We start from the raw sequence: 18,872 nt of genomic DNA, 5'->3' as shown, positions 1-18,872 counted from the left end.
GACGATTCTGTGCTTCCAACTTTGTGTCGGGCTGTTTCATCCTGACGGGCTATATCAACGCCTGGTACGGTAACTGCACCACCCGCAACCGCAGGGCTCTCCAGAGGGTGGTGCAGCGCATCACCGGGGGCACACTGCCTGCCCTCCAAGACATCTACAGCACCCGATGTCACAGGAAGGCCAAAAAGATAATCAAGGACTTCAACCACCCCAGCCACGGCCTGATTACCCTGCTATCATCCAGAAGGCGAGGTCAGTACAGGTGTATCAAAGCTGGGACCGAGAGACTGAAAAACAGCTTTTATCTCAAGGCCATCAGACTGTTAAATAGCCATCAATAGCCTGCATCCACCCAGTACATTGCCCTGAACTTAGTCACTGTCACTAGCCGGCTACCACCCGGTTACTCAACCCTGCACCTTAGAGGCTGCTGCCCTATGTGCATAGACATGGAATCACTGGTCACTTTAATAAATGTTTACATACTGTTTTACTCATTTCATATGTATGCCACTCTGACATGGCTCGTCCTAATATTTATATATTTCTTAATTCCATTATTTTACTATGAGATTTGTGTATTGTTTTGAATTGTTAGATATTACAGCACTGTTGGAGCTAGGAAAACAAGCATTTCGCTACACCCGCAATAACATCTGCTGAATATGTGTATGTGACCAATAAAATTGGATTTGTTTTAAACTTTGTGGCAACAGTTTGTGGAAGGCCCTTTCCTGTTTTAGCATGACAATGTCCCCCGTGCACAAAGCGAAGTCCATACCAAAATGGTTTGTTTAGATCGGTGTGAAAGAATTTGACTGGCCTGCACAGAACTCTGACCTCAACCCCATCGAACACCTTTGGGATGAATTGGAACGCCGACTGCGAGCCAGGCCTAATTGTCCCATCATCAGTGCCCGACCTCACTAATGCTCTTGTGGCTGAATGGTCCCCGCAGCAATGTTCCAACATCTAGTGAAAAGCCTTCCCAGAAAAGTGGAGGCTGTTATAGCAGCAAAGGGGGACCAACTCCATAATGCCCATGATTTTGGAATGAGCTGTTTGACGAGCAGGTGTCCACATACTTGTGGTCATGTAGTGTACTTATTCTCAAACTGTAGCAGTCGGGTCCCTCACAACCCTTAACTTCAATAGACAGATAAGGACAAGATGGACTGATGAAATTATTTTGATGTTTCGGCAACATAAACACAGTTTCTCTCCATACAGCATATGAAATGCATAACTACAGTACATAACTATAGTAGTTCTATCTTTGTTTTGGGAAAATGTGCTTTTTGGAGGAAGCATTTATCGTAGTAGTTTGATAGTGAAACTAGCCACATTGTGAGTAGCTATGTTGTCAATGAAGCATTCTGATTGCAGACCCACATTTGAACCTCGATTGAAAGAAGAACTCTCGGTTCCTGGGTGGAAGTCTGACCTAAGGTGTGAAGTCACACCTTCTTCTGAGTGAACTTGTCAGCAGAGCCTAAAAAAAAAAAAAAGGACTGGTGCTGGGGAGGTGTGAATGAGACTGCATGTTTCACACCTCCCAGTGTAAAAGCAAACAATGCTGCTGCTACCCAGCGAGGGGAAAGGGATTTTTTTATTTTTTATTCCACCTTTATTTAAGGTAGGCTAGTTGAGAACAAGTTCTCATTTACAAATGCGACCTGGCCAAGAATAAAGCAAAGCAGTTCGACACATACAACAACACAGAGTTACACATGGAATAAACAAACATACAGTCAATAATACAGTAGAAAAAGTCTATATACAGTGTGTGCAAATGAGGTAAGATAAGGGAGGTAAAGGCAATAAATAGGCCATGGTGGCAAAGTAATTACAATATACCAATTAAACACTGGAGTGATTGATTTGCAGAAGATGAATGTGCAAGTAGAGATACTGGGGTGCAAAGGAGTAAGATAAATAAATACAGAATGTGGATGAGGTAGTTAGATGGGCTATTTACAGATGAGCTATGTACAGGTGCAGTGATCTGTGAGCTGCTCTGACAGCTGGTGCTTAAAGCTAGTGAGGGAGATATGAGTCTCCAGCTTCAGTGATTTTTGCAGTTCGTTCCAGTCATTGGCCACAGAGAACTGGAAGGAAAGGCGGCCAAAGGAGGAATTGGCTTTGGGGGTAACTAGTGAGATATACTTGCTGGAGCGCGTGCTACGGGTGGGTGCTGCTATGGTGACCAGTGAGCTGAGATAAGGCGGGGCTTTACCTAGCAGAGACTTGTAGATGACCTGGAGCTAGTGGGTTTGGCGATGAGTATGAAGCGAGGGCCAGCCAACGAGAGTGTACAGGTGGCAATGGTGGGTAGTATATGGGGCTTTGGTGAAAAAACAGATGGCACAGTGATAGACTGCATCCAATTTGTTGAGTAGAGTGTTGGAGGCTATTTTGTAAATGACATCGCTGAAGTCAAGGATCGGTAGGATGGTCAGTTTTACGAGGGTATGTTTGGCAGCATGAGTGAAGGATGCTTTGTTGCGAAGTGGAATTTTGCCAGTGGAAGATTGCTCAATGGGAGTGCAGACCACTGACCACAACAGAGCCGGCCCACAGCTTTAGCTAGGAGAGAGAGAGACGCAGACAGCCTTTCCCTGGCTAAACTATAGAGCTTAAACATAACATCACCATAGCTGATAAAGAGCTGAATTGAAAACACTACATGGACATACAGTGAGAGATTGATTGTTGACAGGAGAGTTTTCTTTCACCCTCCTGAAAGAGGCATTGACCTAACATCAAACAGTGGAGTACCACTTAGATTGATAAAAAATATAATAAATCGGTGCCTTCTTGTAAAGAGAACGGTCCCACTGCATGACATATACTTTTTTTATAAAACATAGTTTGGATCCTGGATGCTGATTGGTTGATAGTTAGTTATTCCATAATGCCATAATTACATTTCAAGTATCAATGTGCATCTACTGTTCTGCATCCCAGCCAGGCATTCAAATACGTAATATCCACAGGAAAAAAGTATCTAGACATTATTTCCCTATGCTTACCTAGCATTTGGTTTGTTACAGTGGGGGTTAATATAATCTGACCTGTGCAACATGTTGCAGTTTTTTGGGGGACAATCTCCACCGTTTTGGGACACTGTAAAGTCCATGGAGAATAAGAGCACCTCCTCCCAGCTGCCCACTGCACTGAGGATAGGAAACACTGTCACCACCGATAAATCTACGATAAACGATCATTTCAATAAGCATTTTTCCACGGCTGGCCATGCTTTCCACTTGGCTACCCCTACCCCGGCCAACATCTCAGCACCCCCTGCAGCAACTTGCCCAAACCCCCCCACCCGCCCGCTTCTCCTTCAGCCAAATCCAGACAGCTGATGTTCTGAAAGAGCTGCAAAATCTGGATCCTTACAAATCACCTGGGCTAGACAATCTGGACCCTCTCTTTCTAAAATTACCCTCTGAAATTGTTGCAACCCCTACTACTAGCCTATTCAACCTCTCAATGGGAACAGGATGCACCTGAGCTCAATTTCTTATAGCAAAAATGTCAAAAAACCTGTTCTCGCTTTGTCATTATGGGGCATTGTGTGTAGATTGATGAGTAAAACATTTATTTATCCATTTTAGAATAAGGTTGTAATGTAAGACAATGTAGAAAAAGTGAAGTGGTCTGAATATTTTCCGAATGAACTGTATGTTCCAGGGTTCATCCAATGGCATTGAGGAGTATACCACATCAGTCACCGGCTTCATCAAAAAGTGCATCAATGACGTCATCTCCACAGTGACCATACGTACATACCCCAACCAGAAATCATGGATTACAGGCAATATCCACATTGAGTTAACTTCTTTGGTGTAGGGGGCAGTATTTTCACATCCGGATGAAAAGCATGCCCAGAGTAAACGGCCTGCTACAAAGCCATAAAAGCTAGAATATGCATAGTATTAGTATATTTGGATAGAAAACACTCTGACGTTTCTAAAACTGTTTGAATGTTGTCTGTGAGTATAACAGAACTCATATGGCAGGCAAAAACCTGAGAAAAAATCTAACCAGGAAGTGGGAAATCTGAGGTTGGTCGATTTTCAACTCAGCTCCTATTGAAGATACAGTGGGATATTGGTAATGTTGCACTTCCTAAGGCTTCCACTAGATGTCAACAGTCGTTAGGACCTTGTCTGATGCTTGTACTGTGAAGTGGGGCCGAAGGAGAGAGGAATGAGTCAGGTCTATCATGACCTGAACATGCCCTGACCATGCGCGTTCACATGAGAGCGAGCTCTGTTCCATCGCACTTCTGAAGACTCCGGTTGGAACATTATTGAAGAATTATGTTAAAAACATCCTAAAGATTGATTCAATACTTCGTTTGTCATGTTTTTACGGACTGTAATATAACTTTAACTTTTCGTCCGTACTTTCCTCTGGACCTGCCCGCGCGTCGTGAGTTTGGAAAGTGTACTGAACGCTAGAACAACAAGGAGGAATTTGGACATAAATGGACATTATCGAACAAAACAAACATTTATTGTGGAACTGGGATTCCTGGGAGTGCATTCTGATGAAGATCATCAAAGGTAAGTGAATGTTTATAATGTTACTTCTGACTTCTGTTGACTGCATAATATGGCGGATATATTTGTGTCTTGATTGGGCTCTGAGCGCCGACTCAGATTATTGCATGGTAAAGCTTTTTTGAAATCTGACACAGCGGTTGCATTAAGGAGAAGTGCATCTAAAATTCCATGCATAACAGCTGTATCTTTTAGCAATGTTTATTATGAGTATTCCTGTAAATTGATGTGGCTCTCTGCAAAATCAAAGGATGTTTTGGAACTTCTGAACGTAAGGCGCCAATATAAACTCTGATTTTTTTATATAAATATGAACTTTATCGAACAAAACTTACATGTATTGTGTAACATGAAGTCCTATGAGTGTCATCTGATGAAGATCATCAAAGGTTAGTGATTAATCTTATCTCTATTTCTGCTTTTTGTGACTCCTCTCTTTGGCTGGAAAAATGGCTCTGTATGCCTCCCTCTTTTTCCTCCAAACATAACAATGGTCATTATTGCCAAACAGTTCTATTTTTGTTTCATCAGACCAGAGGAATTTTCTCAAAAAAATATGATATTCGTCCCCACGTGCAGTTGCAAACTGTAGTCTGGCTCTTTTATGGCGGTTTTGGAGCAGTGGCTTCTTCCTTGCTGAGCGGCCTTTCAGGTTATGTCAATATAGGACTCGTTTTACTGTGGATATAGATTTTTTTGTACCTGTTTCCTCCAGCATCTTCACAATGCCCTTTGCTGTTGTTCTGGGATTGATTTGCACTTTTTGCATGTTCATCTCTAGGAGACAGAACGCGTCTCCTTCCTGAGCGGTATGACGTCTGCGTGGTCCCATGGTGTTTATACTTGCATACTGTTTTTTGTACAGATGAACGTGGTACTTTCAGGCGTTTGGAAATTGCTCCCAAGGATGAACCAGACCAGGTCTACAATTTTTTTTCTGAGGTCTTGGCTGATTTCTTTAAATTTTCCCATGATGTCAAGGAAAGAGGCACTGAGTTTGAAGGTAGGCCTTGAAATACATCCACAGGTACACCTCCAATTGACTCAAATTATGTCAATTAGCCTATCGGAAGCTTCTAATGCCATAACATCATTTTCGGGAATTTTCCAAGGGCACAGTCAACTTAGTGTATGTAAACTTCTGACCCACTGGAATTGTGATACAGTGAGTTATACGTGAAATAATCTGTCTGTAAACAATTGATGGAAAAATGACTTGTGTCATGCACAAAGTAGATGTCCTAACCAACTTGCCAAAACTATAGTTTGTTAACATGAAATTTGTGGAGTGGTTGAAAAACAAGTTTTAATGACTCCAACCTAAGTGTATTTAAACTTCCAACTTCAACTATATGCAGCTCCACTACACAATACATTTAAAAGAAAATCTGTGTTCGACAGGATTACCAACACAGACTGACGAGCTCAAATAGACAGAAGCCTTCAATATGGCAGACCAATCCAAACTCCTGTCTCGGCATGTCCAGCCCACTCATTATCTCAGCCAATCATGGCTAGAGGGAAGGTTGCTCACTTTTTCTGTGGCTAAACCAACTATGTTTGTAATGGAACAATTGTATTCATATTTACAGATGGCATACAAGTTTGTTATTAAGGCACATGAAAGTTCACATGGCCAAGAAGGCATTTCTGCCCAAAAACGCATTTTGATTAAAAAAATGAATCGGGTCACGTTTATGGGTTGATCATATAGAAATATCAAAACATTCTTTCAACTCCAAAGCATTTGCCTGTCTATGGTGCAGGAACCACTGGCTTGCTGCCTTTTTTCATAATCAAGACACCTCCTGATAACTCTTAACTGTTTAGGACAGCTCGAGGTCTCCTAAATATTATTTTTTTACCCATAAGAGTAGGAGTAAACGGTCTCTATGTTCATCACTTATGACCAATTGTCTACTCTGAGATGCTTTGTGCACACCATCCCTACGGTACTGCCCAGGGACACAGTGCTTTATGGCAGTGTGGCGGGTTGTGTGCATGTGCAAACACCAGCTGGTTGACAGAGCGCCGGGCCATCTCTATGCGATTGTTGCGGTCCTCTTCCCACTGGAACATCCAGCTCCTCCACTGTGTGATGTCAGAGTAGACCCATCATTGTCCCGTGAACCTTCAGATGAACTACCTCCAAATCCAATCGCATCTGACGCACCAGGACTGTCCCCTTTGCGTGTCAAGTCGTTTCCACCGGGGTGGATGACTATGATATATTCATGGTCACACCTCGCCTTGGCGAAAGAGAATATTTCAGAACCCTTCAATTGGAGAACAGTTCAGTGAGAATAGGCATTGGTCTGGAGACAACAACAAAGGAAATTCACATGAGCACCACAATGCTTATTCCACCCATGCTCTATCAAGGTTTTCCAGCACAAAGTTTTGACCTACTACAGTAGCTTTGTTGGTATTGTACGTCAAACTACGTGTAGGCAGGTTGCTTGGATTCAAACCTTCTCAAACAGCCCAATTCATACTCTTCAGAGGAATAATGGACTTTATAGTGTCCGGCTATCAAAATTATGTAAACCGGTATATACAGTGGGGAGAACAAGTATTTGATACACTGCCGATTTTGCAGGTTTTCCTACTTACAAAGCATGTAGAGGTCTGTCATTTTTATCATAGGTACACTTCAACTGTGAGAGACCGGAATCTTAAAACAAAATCAGAAAATCACATTGATGATTTTTAAGTAATTAATTTGCATTTTATTGCATGACATAAGTATTTGATCACCTACCCACAGTAAGATTCCGGCTCTCACAGACCTGTTAGTTTTTCTTAAGAAGCCCTCCTGTTCTCCACTCATTACCTGTATTAACTGCACCTGTTTGAACTCGTTACCTGTATAAAAGACACCTGTCCACACACTCAATCAACAGACTCCAACCTCTCCACAATGGCCAAGACCAGAGAGCGGTGTAAGGACATCAGGGATAAATTGTAGACCGTGACAAGGCTGAGGGGCTACAGGACAATAGCCAAGCAGCTTGGTGAGAAGGCAACAACTGTTGGCACAATTATTAGAAAATGGAAGAAGTTCAAGATGACGGTCAATCACCCCTCGCGGTCCATGCAAGATCTCACCTCGTGGGGCATCAATGATCATGAGGAATGTGAGGGATCAGCCCAGAACTACACGGCAGGACCTGCGAATGACCTGAAGAGAGCTGGGACACAGTCCAAAGAAACCATTGAACACACTACGCGTCATGGATTAAAATCCTGCAGCGCACGCAAGGTCCCCCTGCTCAAGCCAGCGCATGTCCAGGCCCGTCTGAAGTTTGCCAATGACCATCTGGATGATCCAGAGGAGGAATGGGAGAAGGTCATGTGGTCTGATGAGACAAAAATGAGCTTTTTGGTCTAAACTCCACTCGCCGTGTTTGGAGGAAGAAGAAGGATGAGTACAACCCAAGACACCATCCCAACCGTGAAGCATGGAGGTGGAAACATCATTCTTTGGGGATGCTTTTCTGCAAAGGGGACAGGACGACTGCACCGTATTGAGGAGAGGATGGATGGGGCCATGTATCGCGAGATCTTGACCAACAACCTCCTTCCTAGAGACATGAATCGTGCGGTCTCCCGCATGACAACGACCCGAAACACACAGCCAGGGCAACTAAGGAGTGCTCCGTAAGAAGCATCTCAAGGTCCTGGAGTGGCCTAGCCAGTCTCCAGACTCTGAACCCAATAGAAAATCTTTGGAGGGCGCTGAAGTCCGTATTGCCCAGCGACAGCCCGAAACCTGAAGGATCTGGAGAAGGTCTGTATGGAGGAGTGGCCAAAATCCTGCTGCAGTGTGTGCAAACCTGGTCAAGAACTACAGGAAACGTATGATCTCTGTAATTGCAAACTAAGGTTTCTGTACACAATATTAAGTTCTGCTTTTCTGATGTATCAATACTTATGTCATGCAATAAAATGCCAATTAATTACTTAAAAATCATCAATGTGATTTTCTGGTTTTTGTTTTAGATTCCTTCTCTCACAGTTGAAGTGTACCTATGATAAAAATTACAGACCTCTACATGCTTGTAAGTAGGAAAACCTGCAAAATCGTCAGTGTATCAAATACTTGTTCTCCCCACTGTATAAACACACACACATACAGTGGGGAGAACAAGTATTTGATACACTGCCGATTTTGCAGGTTTTCCTACTTAAAAATTACAGGTAAACATGCTTTGTATCATAGGTACACTTCAACTGTGAGAGACGGAATCTAAAACAAAATCCAGAAAATCACATTGTATGATTTTTAAGTAATTCATTGCATTTTATTGCATGACATAAGTATTTGATACATCAGAAAAGCAGAACTTAATATTTGGTACAGAAACCTTTGTTTGCAATTACAGAGATCATACGTTCCTGTAGTTCTTGACCAGGTTTGCACACACTGCAGCAGGGATTTTGGCCCACTCCTCCATATAGACCTTCTCCAGATCCTTCAGTTTCGGGGCTGTCGCTGAGCAATACGGACTTTCAGCTCCCTCCAAAATTTCTATTGGGTTCAGGTCTGGAGACTGGCGACTAATACATTTTGCTTGTCAGCAATCAAGTTTAAGATATGTAACTTTCAAAGTAGCCACACCAGATACTGACGGTTACTTTGATTTTGACCCCCCCCCCCCCTTTTGTTCAGGGACACATTCAATTTCTGTTAGTCACATCTGTGGAACTTGTTCAGTTTATGTCTCAGCTGTTATATCTTATGTTCATACAAATATTTACACGTTAAGTTTGCTGAAAATAAATGCAGTTGACAGTGAAAAGGACGTATCTTTTTTTGCTGAGTTTATTAAAAACTTGATTGCTGACAAGCAAAACATTTTTTGGGACTATGTCAACAATGGACTAATGAAACAAACCAAAATATTGTTTTTTTGGGTGGTGTATTCCTTTAATGGTTCATGTTGGTTGAAAAGTCGACTTTGCCGGCTCCATACCATATTGTCAACTACATTATGCAATTACTGATTTGTAAATACAGAGCACAACCATGCAGAGAACCATGCATAGAACGTAACTTTCTCCACGCAGAACTAAATTAGCTCGTTATTGTTATGGTGATCTCTTGTATTGAGATTGCAGTGGAAGGTTACATCCTCCGCTAGTGCGTCGTGGAACACCCCGTCCACGCTGTTCATGATTTTCCATAGAACGCATAGCCTATCTCTTGTTGATTCTCCAGTCATAGAGACTGAGGTCACGGGGAGGAAAAGTGAGAACTGAACCAATTGAACTGCAGATAGTTGGTAGTGGGAAAAATATACCTAAGTGAGCTTTACAGACAACCGCAAGTCTTTGGTTTGTACCACAAACATGTAGACACAGAAAAAATATTCTTGGCATTTCTACTGCCTTCATTTTCAGTTTGTGTAAAGTCCCTTAACTGACTTCTAGTAAGAGCTTAAATGAATCAGTACCTTAGGGGAGGTGATTTCTCAATTACTAATCTTCAGACTCTCTTTAAGTGAGGCATAAACTCAAATATACTGTGTGGGTAGAATATAAAGAGCTATTTAGCTGCTCAAGAATACAGTAATATCTTAATTGCTAAGATTCACTGATAGGACCAAAACCAAGAGCAGCCTCTGGAGGGGGGGGGGGGGGGGGGGTGTGTGTATGTGCATTAAGATGTGTGACTTAGTGGTAACACAAGTCTGTGGAATTCCTTTGACATTGTCACTATTTGAGTGTTTCACAGTACAGCGTGTATGTTTGAGTACTGTGTGTGGCAAGGAAATTGTCTGTGTGGAATGTGTGTGTGTGTGTGTGTTTTCAATCATCTGTAGCCACCTCCGACTTTGGTGGGAAAGTCAGTCAACCTATCCACACTTGGTGTCAGGTTGTCTGGGAGGAAATGGATGACAGGACATTCCAGTCGTCCTGAGGAGGGAGTGAGTGGGAAGATTGAGTTGACAGCGGTTTCTTTTAATGAAATCTCTGTTTGTTTAACGCTCTCACTTTCTTTCAGATCCAATAGAGCTTAAAATCAGAGAGAGAGCGAGAGATAGAGAGCAATTAAAACAAAATGAGGCATCTAATCTAGACCTACAGTATCTTCTGTGGTTCAATGGCTTCTGGTACAAAGGCAACATATTTTGTTAGGGAATTTACAGTACCTTATAGTGAAAGTTATATAGTGGAGATTGGGGCATGGGTGGGGTGGAATTAAAATAATAATATGGTTAGAAACAATAATACATTTTGTCTGAATCAGTTTGAGTAATGTTTGAACAAGTTAGTGTCTGCAACGCAATCTGTAAATGATGTCATTTAACTCTCGTGTTTTATAAAAATGTGCACAGGTGAGGGTGTGGTTTGTATGTGTTGTTTCTTAGCGTGACAGAAGTATTTTGTATGTAAGTGCATGTGATGTGTGTGTCTGTACATTCCCTCCAAGTCTAGCTAGAAGGAAGTTATGCAGAAAATCTAGGTTCAGCGTCAGCGTTTGGTTTTGTGTAATGAATGAGCTTCAACTGCCCGTGGAACAGCAAGAAAACACAGTCAAATGAGCTTCTGCGAAAGTGAGAGATTTATTCAGACTCAACCATTCTGCTCCAGACTCTTTCTGATTGACAAAAGACGGATTTGTACAGATGGATGGAATGTGACAGCTACTGACAGCAACCGTCACAGGAGTACAAAGCATTCTGGACACAGGGGGGAAAATAAAGGCAACAGCAGCATCGCCTCAACATATTTCAGCCTATACCATGAAAATACATGACTCCACTAAAGCCTTGTCAGTCAAACACAGACACGCAGACAGAGACACGCAGGCACGCTGGCACAAACACAGACACACACACCTGACCTCCCCATAAAACTTTACATTGCACAACACATCATATGCTCTTTTATATTCCAGTGTTCCGTTCCACTGAAAACTGACTTGTGTTTATTCATGCTAAGCGTAAAAGATTTAACTGTGAAAATGAAATACCTCATTTACATAAGTATTCACACCCCTGTGTGAATCTTCACATTTCACAATTGTATTTTTTGTAAGGGAAGTAATTAGAGATACACCGTTCAGCTAAAATAATGTAAACGTCTTTAATCAATATGATTAAACACTTAGTGCTGACTTTTAAATATGACCTCACCTGGGATTTGAACTCACAACCTCTGGATTTAGCAAAATAGCGACATCTGCACTGCTATTTTCGTTATCATCTCATGATTCAATTGACTTATTGCAGCAATTTGAGGGGTTTTCTATACCGTTGTCTAATGTTGGTGGGCCATATTATTCTGTTTTAATGTCACTCCTAAATCACTTTGATAAATATATAGTTTTTCTTGAGTGTATTTTCAACAAAGCTGGGATTTACTTTGAAGTCCAAAGTGTAGGAATACAGGTGAAATCAGTTATTGACACAGACATGGGTGCATAGCAGGAAGATCAGAATGCCGTGAACCAAGAGGTTGTGATTTCAAATCCCAGGTGGGTTGAATAATAATTACTGTATAAATGAACATGCACAATGTAATCATGTATGTCTAAGTGTTTCCAATATGGAAGTTGAAAACATTGCGACTGCGTGATGTTCCGGGTACATCCTAATGACTCATTTTTGTTTGCAGGGCATCGCCAAATAATCCACATGTGAAATATCATAACGTGGAGTGTTCCAAAACAACATGGTTTCACATGTAAAAGGTTATGTACATGTGAAAATCCATGTGAAGCTTATTGTGAAATATCATCACATGTGAACTGTTCCAAAACCACATGGTTTCACATGATAACATTTTACATGTGGAAAACTTGATCATTTCACATGTGAAATCATGTGATTTTCCACATGTAAAATCATGTGGTTCTTCCATAAGGGTTATGGGGTATTGTGTGTAGGCCAGTGACACAAAATCTACCTTTCATTCATTTTAAATTCAGGCTGTAAAAAGTCAAGGGGTGTGAATACTTTTTGATGGAATATTTCAATATAAGATTCCACCTAAAACAATGACATGAGCTCTGTCCCAATTCATCTCAGCTCAACTCTTCACTTCCTCTACCCGCATCCTTCTCGAAACCCATTGGAGGTCTGAGCCGATGGGGTTTTATAAGGAGGCACGGAAAAAGGATGCAAGGAATCAAAATAAAAAACGGCATGGAGCTGTTGTATGTTTGCCTAAATACGGAATGGCAGACCTCACCATGTGGGACTAAGCAAAGGTGTACAATCCATGTCAGTATTATTGAGCCATAAGAAACCTTCCTTCGATGTTTAGTTAAGAAACACATAAATGAGTATACAAGTATGTTGAAGTATGTTTAAGCAGTCATACATGACTGTTGGGAGTGCGGTGCCATACCTTTAGCTCCCTGGTGCTGCAGAGCTGACACGCTTAAGATGAAGATGCAGCAGATGTCTGTGGAGGGGGGTCTTGACCACACTGGTTGTTCTCAAGACAGCGGTAATGGTGGAACTAACAGAGTCGATGAGTGTTTTATTTTTTTATTTAACCTTTATTTAACCAGGTAGGCAAATTGAGAACACGTTCTCATTTACAATTGCGACCTGGCCAAGATAAAGCAAAGCAGTTCGACACATACAACAACACATAGTTACACATGGAGTAAAACAAACATATAGTCAATAATACAGTGAAAAAAAAGAAGTCTATATACAATGTGAGCAAGTGAGGTGAGATAAGGGAGGTGAAGGCAAACAAATATATGTATAAATAAATAAAATATAAAAAGGCCATGGAGCGAAGTGAGTACAACACAGCAAGTAAAATAAAACTAAAAAACACGGAATGGTTGGTTTGCAGTGGAAGAAAGTGCAAAGTAGAGACAGAAATAATGGGTGCAAAGGAGCAAAATAAATTAATAAATAAATACAGTAGGTAAAGAGGTAGTTGTTTGGGCTAAATTGTAGATGGGTTATGTACAGGTGCAGTAATCTATGAGCTGCTCTGACAGCTGGTGCTTAAAGTAGGAGGAGATAGGTGTTTCCAGTTTCAGAGATTTTTGTAGTTCGTTCCAGTCATTGGCAGCAGAGAACTGGAAGGAAGGCGTCCAAAGGAAGAATTGGTTTTGGGGGTGACTAGAGGATATACCTGCTGGAGCGCGTGCTACAGGTAGTGCTGCTATGGTGACCAGCGAGCTGAGATAAGGGGGACTTTACCTAGCAGGGTCTTGTAGATGACGGGACCAGTGGTTGCGACGAGTATGAAGCGAGGGCCAGCCAACGAGGATGTGACAGGTCGCAGTGTGGGTAGTATATGGGGCTTTGGTGACAAAACGGATGGCACTGTGATAGACTGCATCCAATTATTTGAGTAGGGTTTTGGAGGCTATTTGTAAATGACATCACCGAAGTCGAGGATTGGTAGGATGGTCAGTTTTACAAGGTATGTTTGGCAGCATGAGTAAAGATGCTTTGTTGCGGAATAGGAAGCCAATTCTAGATTTGACTTTGATTGGAGATGTTTGATGTGGGTCTGGAAGGAGAGTTTACAGTCTAACCAGACACCTAGGTATTTGTAGTTGTCCACATATTCTAAGTCAGAGCCGTCCAAAGTAGTGAGTTGTGACAGGCGGGCAGGAGCAGCAGCGATCGGTTGAAGAGCATGCATTTGGTTTACTTGTATTAAGAGCAGTTGGAGGCACGGAAGGAGAGTTGTATGGCATTGAAGCTCGCTGGAGGGGTGTTAACACAGTGTCAAAGAAGGGCCAGAAGTATACAGAATAGTGTCGTCTGCGTAGAGGTGGATCAGAGAATCACCAGCCGCAAAGCGACATCATGATGTAAACAGAGAAGAGAGTCGGTCCAAGAAATGAACCCTGTGGCACCCCCATAGAGACTGCCAGAGGCGCCGACAACAGACCCTCCGATTTGACACACTGAACTCGATCAGAGAAGTAGTTGGTGAACCAGCGAGGCAATCATTAGAGAAACCAAGGCTGTCGAGTCTGCCAATGAGGATGTGGTGATTGACAGAGTCAAAAGCCTTGGCCAGGTCAATGAATACGGCTGCACAGTATTGTTTCTATCGATGGCGGTTACGATATCGTTTATGACCTTGAGCGTGCGAGGTGCACCCATGACCAGCTCTGAAACCAGATTGCATAGCGGAGAAGGTGTGGTGTGATTCGAAATGGTCGGTAATCTGTTTGTTGACTTGGCTTTCGAAGACTTAGAAAGCGGTAGGATAGATATAGGTCTGTAGCAGTTAGGGTCAAGGGTGTCCCCCCCTTTGAAGAGGGGATAACCGCAGCTGCTTTCCAATCTTGGGGATCTCAGACGACACGAAAGAGAGGTTGAAGAGGCTAGTAATAGGGGTGGCAACAATTTCAGCAGATAGTTTTAGAAGAAAGGGTCCAGATATCTAGCCCGCTGATTTGTAAGGGTCCAGATTTTGCAGCTCATTAAGAACATCAGCTGACTGTATTGGGAGAAAGAGAAATGGGGAAGGCTTGGGCGAGTAGCAGAGGGGAGGGCAGTGCTGTTGTCCGGGTAGGGGACCAGGTGGAAAGCATGGCCAGCCGTAGAAAAATGCTTATTGAAATTCTCAATTATAGTGGATTTGTCGGTGGTGACAGTGTTTCCTATCTTCAGAGCGGTTGGAAGCTGGAGAGGTGTTCTTATTCTCCATGGACTTTACGGTGTCCCAGAACTTTTTTGAATTTGTGTTGCAGGAAGCAAATTTCTGCTTGAAAAAGCTAGCCTTGGCTGTTCTACTGCCTGTGTATATTGGTTTCTGGCTTCCCTGAAAGTTGCATATCACGGGGGCTGTTCGATGCTAATGCAGAACGCCATAGGATGTTTTTCTGTTGGTTAAGGGCAGTCAGGTCAGGAGAGAACCAAGGGCTATATCTGTTCCTGGTTCTAAATTTCTTGATGGGGCATGCTTATTCAAGATGGTGAGGAAGGCATTTTTAAAAAATGACCAGGCATCCTCTACTGACGGGATGAGATCAATATCCTTCCAGGATACCCCGGCCAGGTCGATTAGAAAGGCCTGCTCGCTGAAGTGTTTCATGGAGCGTTTGACAGTGATGAGTGGAGGTCGTTTGAGCTGACCCATTACGGATGCAGGCAATGAGGCAGTGATCGCTGAGATCTTGGTTGAAAACAGCAGAGGTGTATTTGGAGGGCAAGTTTGTTAGGATGATATCTATGAGGGTACCCGTGTTTACGGAATTGGGTGGTACCTGGTAGGTTCATTGATAATTTGTGTGAGATTGAGGGCATCAAGCTTAGATTGTAGGGTGGCTGGGGTGTTGAGCATGTTCAAATTTAGGTCGCCTAGCAGCACGAGCTCTGAAGATAGATGGGGGCAATCAGTTCACATATAGTGTCCAGAGCACAGCTGGGGCAGAGGGTGTCTATAGAGCAGCGGCAACGGTGAGAGACTGTGTTTTAGAGAGGTGGATTTTAAAAGTAGAAGTTCAAATTGTTTGGGAACAGACCTGGATAGTATAACAGAACTCTGCAGGCAGTCTTTGCAGTAGATTGCAACACCGCCCCCTTTGGCCGTTCTATCTTGTCTGAAAATCTTGTAATTGGGGATGAAAATGTCTGAATTTTGGTGGTCTTTCTAAGCCAGGATTCAGACACGGCTAAAACATCCGGGTTGGTAGAGTGTGCTAAAGCAGTGAACAAAACAAACTTAGGGAGGAGGCTTCTAATGTTAACATGCATGAAGCCAAGGCTATTACGGTTACAGAAGTCATCAAAGAGGAGCGGCCTGAGATAGGAGTGGAGCCAGGTACTGCAGGGCCTGGATTCCTCTACATCACCAGAGGAACAGAGGAGGAGTAGGATAAGGGTACGGCTAAAAGCTATGAGAATTGGTCGCCTAGAGCTACTAGAGCAGAGAGTAAAAGGAAGTTTCTGGGGGCGATAAAATAGTTTAAAGGAATAATGTACAGACAAAGGTATGGTAGGATGTGAATACAGTGGAGGTAAACCTAGGTATTGAGTGATGATGAGAGAGATCTTGTCTCTAGAAACATCATTGAAACCAGGTGATGTCATCGCATATGTGGGTGGTGGAACTGAGAGGTTGGATATGGTATAGAGAGCAGGGCTAGAATCTCTACAGTGAAATAAGCCAATAAACACTAACCAGAACAGCAATGGACAAGGCATATTTACATTAAGGAGAGGCATGCTAATCGAGTGATCAATAAGGGTCCAGTGAGTAGAGGTGTGGTGGGTCGTGGCGATCCAGACAGCTGGCGTATATGGCTATCGGTAGCAGCATAGGATGGAGGTCTGTTTGTTAGATACCTCGTGCGTTTCCGTCGGTAGGTTCCGTGTAGTGGGGTTTTGTTCAGATAGCAGCCGATAAGACAGCTAACGATTAGCGGGCCTCAGATGAGCGTTCAGGTAACGTCGGGACGGAGGTGCCGGTTGGATAAATCCCTCGGGCAGATAACGTCGGCAGTCAGTCGCGGCAGTCAGTCGTGAAGGCCCGGTGGGGTTCCGTATCTGCAGCAGCAACAAAAGAAACGGGTCCGGATGGTGATGGAACTCCTCAGCTGGCTAGCTCCAGCATGATTTGAGTTTGCTCCGGGGTCGACGTAAGCCAATAGTCACACGGTATGCAGCTAGCTAGCTGRGAAATCAAGGTGCAAGTGTCCAGAGCCTGCGGCTGGAATCCGGGGAAACTGAGAGAAAAAAGTCCCGGAATGCTCCGGTCCGAGTCGCGTTGCACAGAAGTGCCGGTAGATTATCGAGCTAAAGGAATAGCTGATGACCACAAAACGTGGGCAGCTGAAACACCAACGCTAGCCAGCAAACCGGCTAATTTCGGGGCAGCTACAGATTAGCTTCTGGCTYGCTATCGGAGTAGCTTCTGGTTAGCTTTCAGGCTAGCTTCTGAATTAGCCCCTGGCTAGCTTCCACGATGGATTTTCAGATTGAGGTAAATAATACTTTTTGTAATTGGTGAAGCGGGTTGCAGGAAAGCTTTTGCAGGAAAGCTTTTGTAGTTGAGTTCTTGGATAATAAAATAYATAAAAGATATGCGAAGAAAAGGTGTAAATATATATATATACAGGACACGACACGACAATACGGAAAAAGACGTCTGAACTGCTAAGCCACCTTGGACGAGAGTGTGTATGGGTACTGGACATCGCTGAGTGCAGAGTAGAGGGGCAAGCTCAGATGAACAGCGTAGTTCATCCCTGCCTCGAAACATTGGTCTGGGGAGCACCAAATATCTGAGGAGACGAGAGAGAGATGAATGTCACAAAACACTGTACTAATTCACGTACAAGAAAAGTGCGTGCAAACAAAACACAGGCACGTAATACAGGGTGTATACAGACTCAGAGTAGACTCATATACACAAAACGTATATCCTACTCTACACACTTGCATATACAGACCCATTACTCACTCTCTCACGTGCAACAAACATACACAGAGAGAGTGACTAGGTGTGTGTTTACCGTGATCCAGGGTGGAGAAATATCCTCATCTGGTTGTCGTCACCAGGCATGGTTTTGCCACAGCGGCTGTTTGTTGAGATCACACTGGGACGCATCACTGTCATCAACACCTACCACTAGTCCGGTAACTACGCCAACACAACAGGTGCATAGACATTGGATAGGACTCCACTGAGGAAAATGGAGGGATACATACAGTACCAGTCATAAGTTTGGACACACCTACTCATTCAAGGGTTTTTCTTTATTTTTACTATTTTCTACATTGTAGAATAATAGTGAAGACATCAAAACTATGAAATTACACACACAAAAAAGGCTGAGCTCGTTGGCTGCTTTTCCTTCACTCTGCGGTCCAACTCATCTCAAACCATCTCAATTGGGTTGAGGTTGGGTGATTATGGAGGCCAGGTCATCCGATACAGCACTCCATCACTCTCCTTCTTGGTCAAATAGCCCTTACACAGCCTGGAGGTGCGTTGGGTCATTGTCCTGTTGACAAGCAAAGCATCCCCACACCATCATACCTCCTCCTCCATGCTCACGGTGGGAACCACACATGCGGAGTTCATCTGTTCACCTACTCTGCGTCTCACAAAGACACAGCGGTTGGAACAAAAAAATCTCACATTTTGGACTCATCAAACCAAACGACAGATTTCCGCCGGTCTAATGTCCATTGCTCGTGTTTCTTGGCCCAAACAAGTCTCTTCTTCTTATTGGTGTCCTTTAGTAGTGGTTTCTTTGTAGCAATTTGACCATGGAGGCCTGATTCCCACAGTCTTCTCTGAACAGTTGTTGAGATGTGTCTGTTACTTGAACTCTGTGAAGCATTTATTTGGGCT

At 43.1% G+C, this 18,872-nt stretch overlaps 2 long non-coding RNA genes across 2 annotated transcripts in view; both read right to left on the bottom strand.

Moving 5' to 3' along the window:
• The window catches only part of LOC111973234 (uncharacterized), a 59,611-nt gene extending 46,376 nt beyond the window's left edge, over positions 1–13,235 (bottom strand). Inside the window, exon 1 of the long non-coding RNA XR_002878531.2 lies at positions 12,930–13,235. This is a non-coding gene — a long non-coding RNA (uncharacterized lncRNA). The remainder of the gene's footprint in view (positions 1–12,929) is intronic.
• A 3,607-nt stretch (positions 13,236–16,842) lies between these two features.
• The window catches only part of LOC111973301 (uncharacterized), a 57,987-nt gene continuing 55,957 nt past the window's right edge, over positions 16,843–18,872 (bottom strand). Inside the window, exon 3 of the long non-coding RNA XR_002878549.2 lies at positions 16,843–17,796. This is a non-coding gene — a long non-coding RNA (uncharacterized lncRNA). The remainder of the gene's footprint in view (positions 17,797–18,872) is intronic.

The sequence above is a fragment of the Salvelinus sp. IW2-2015 genome, linkage group LG14 (assembly GCF_002910315.2).
Source record: "Salvelinus sp. IW2-2015 linkage group LG14, ASM291031v2, whole genome shotgun sequence".
NCBI classification, from domain to species: domain Eukaryota; kingdom Metazoa; phylum Chordata; class Actinopteri; order Salmoniformes; family Salmonidae; genus Salvelinus; species Salvelinus sp. IW2-2015.
Note: the sequence above shows the minus strand (reverse complement) of the source record. Positions and strands in the feature narration are given on the sequence as shown.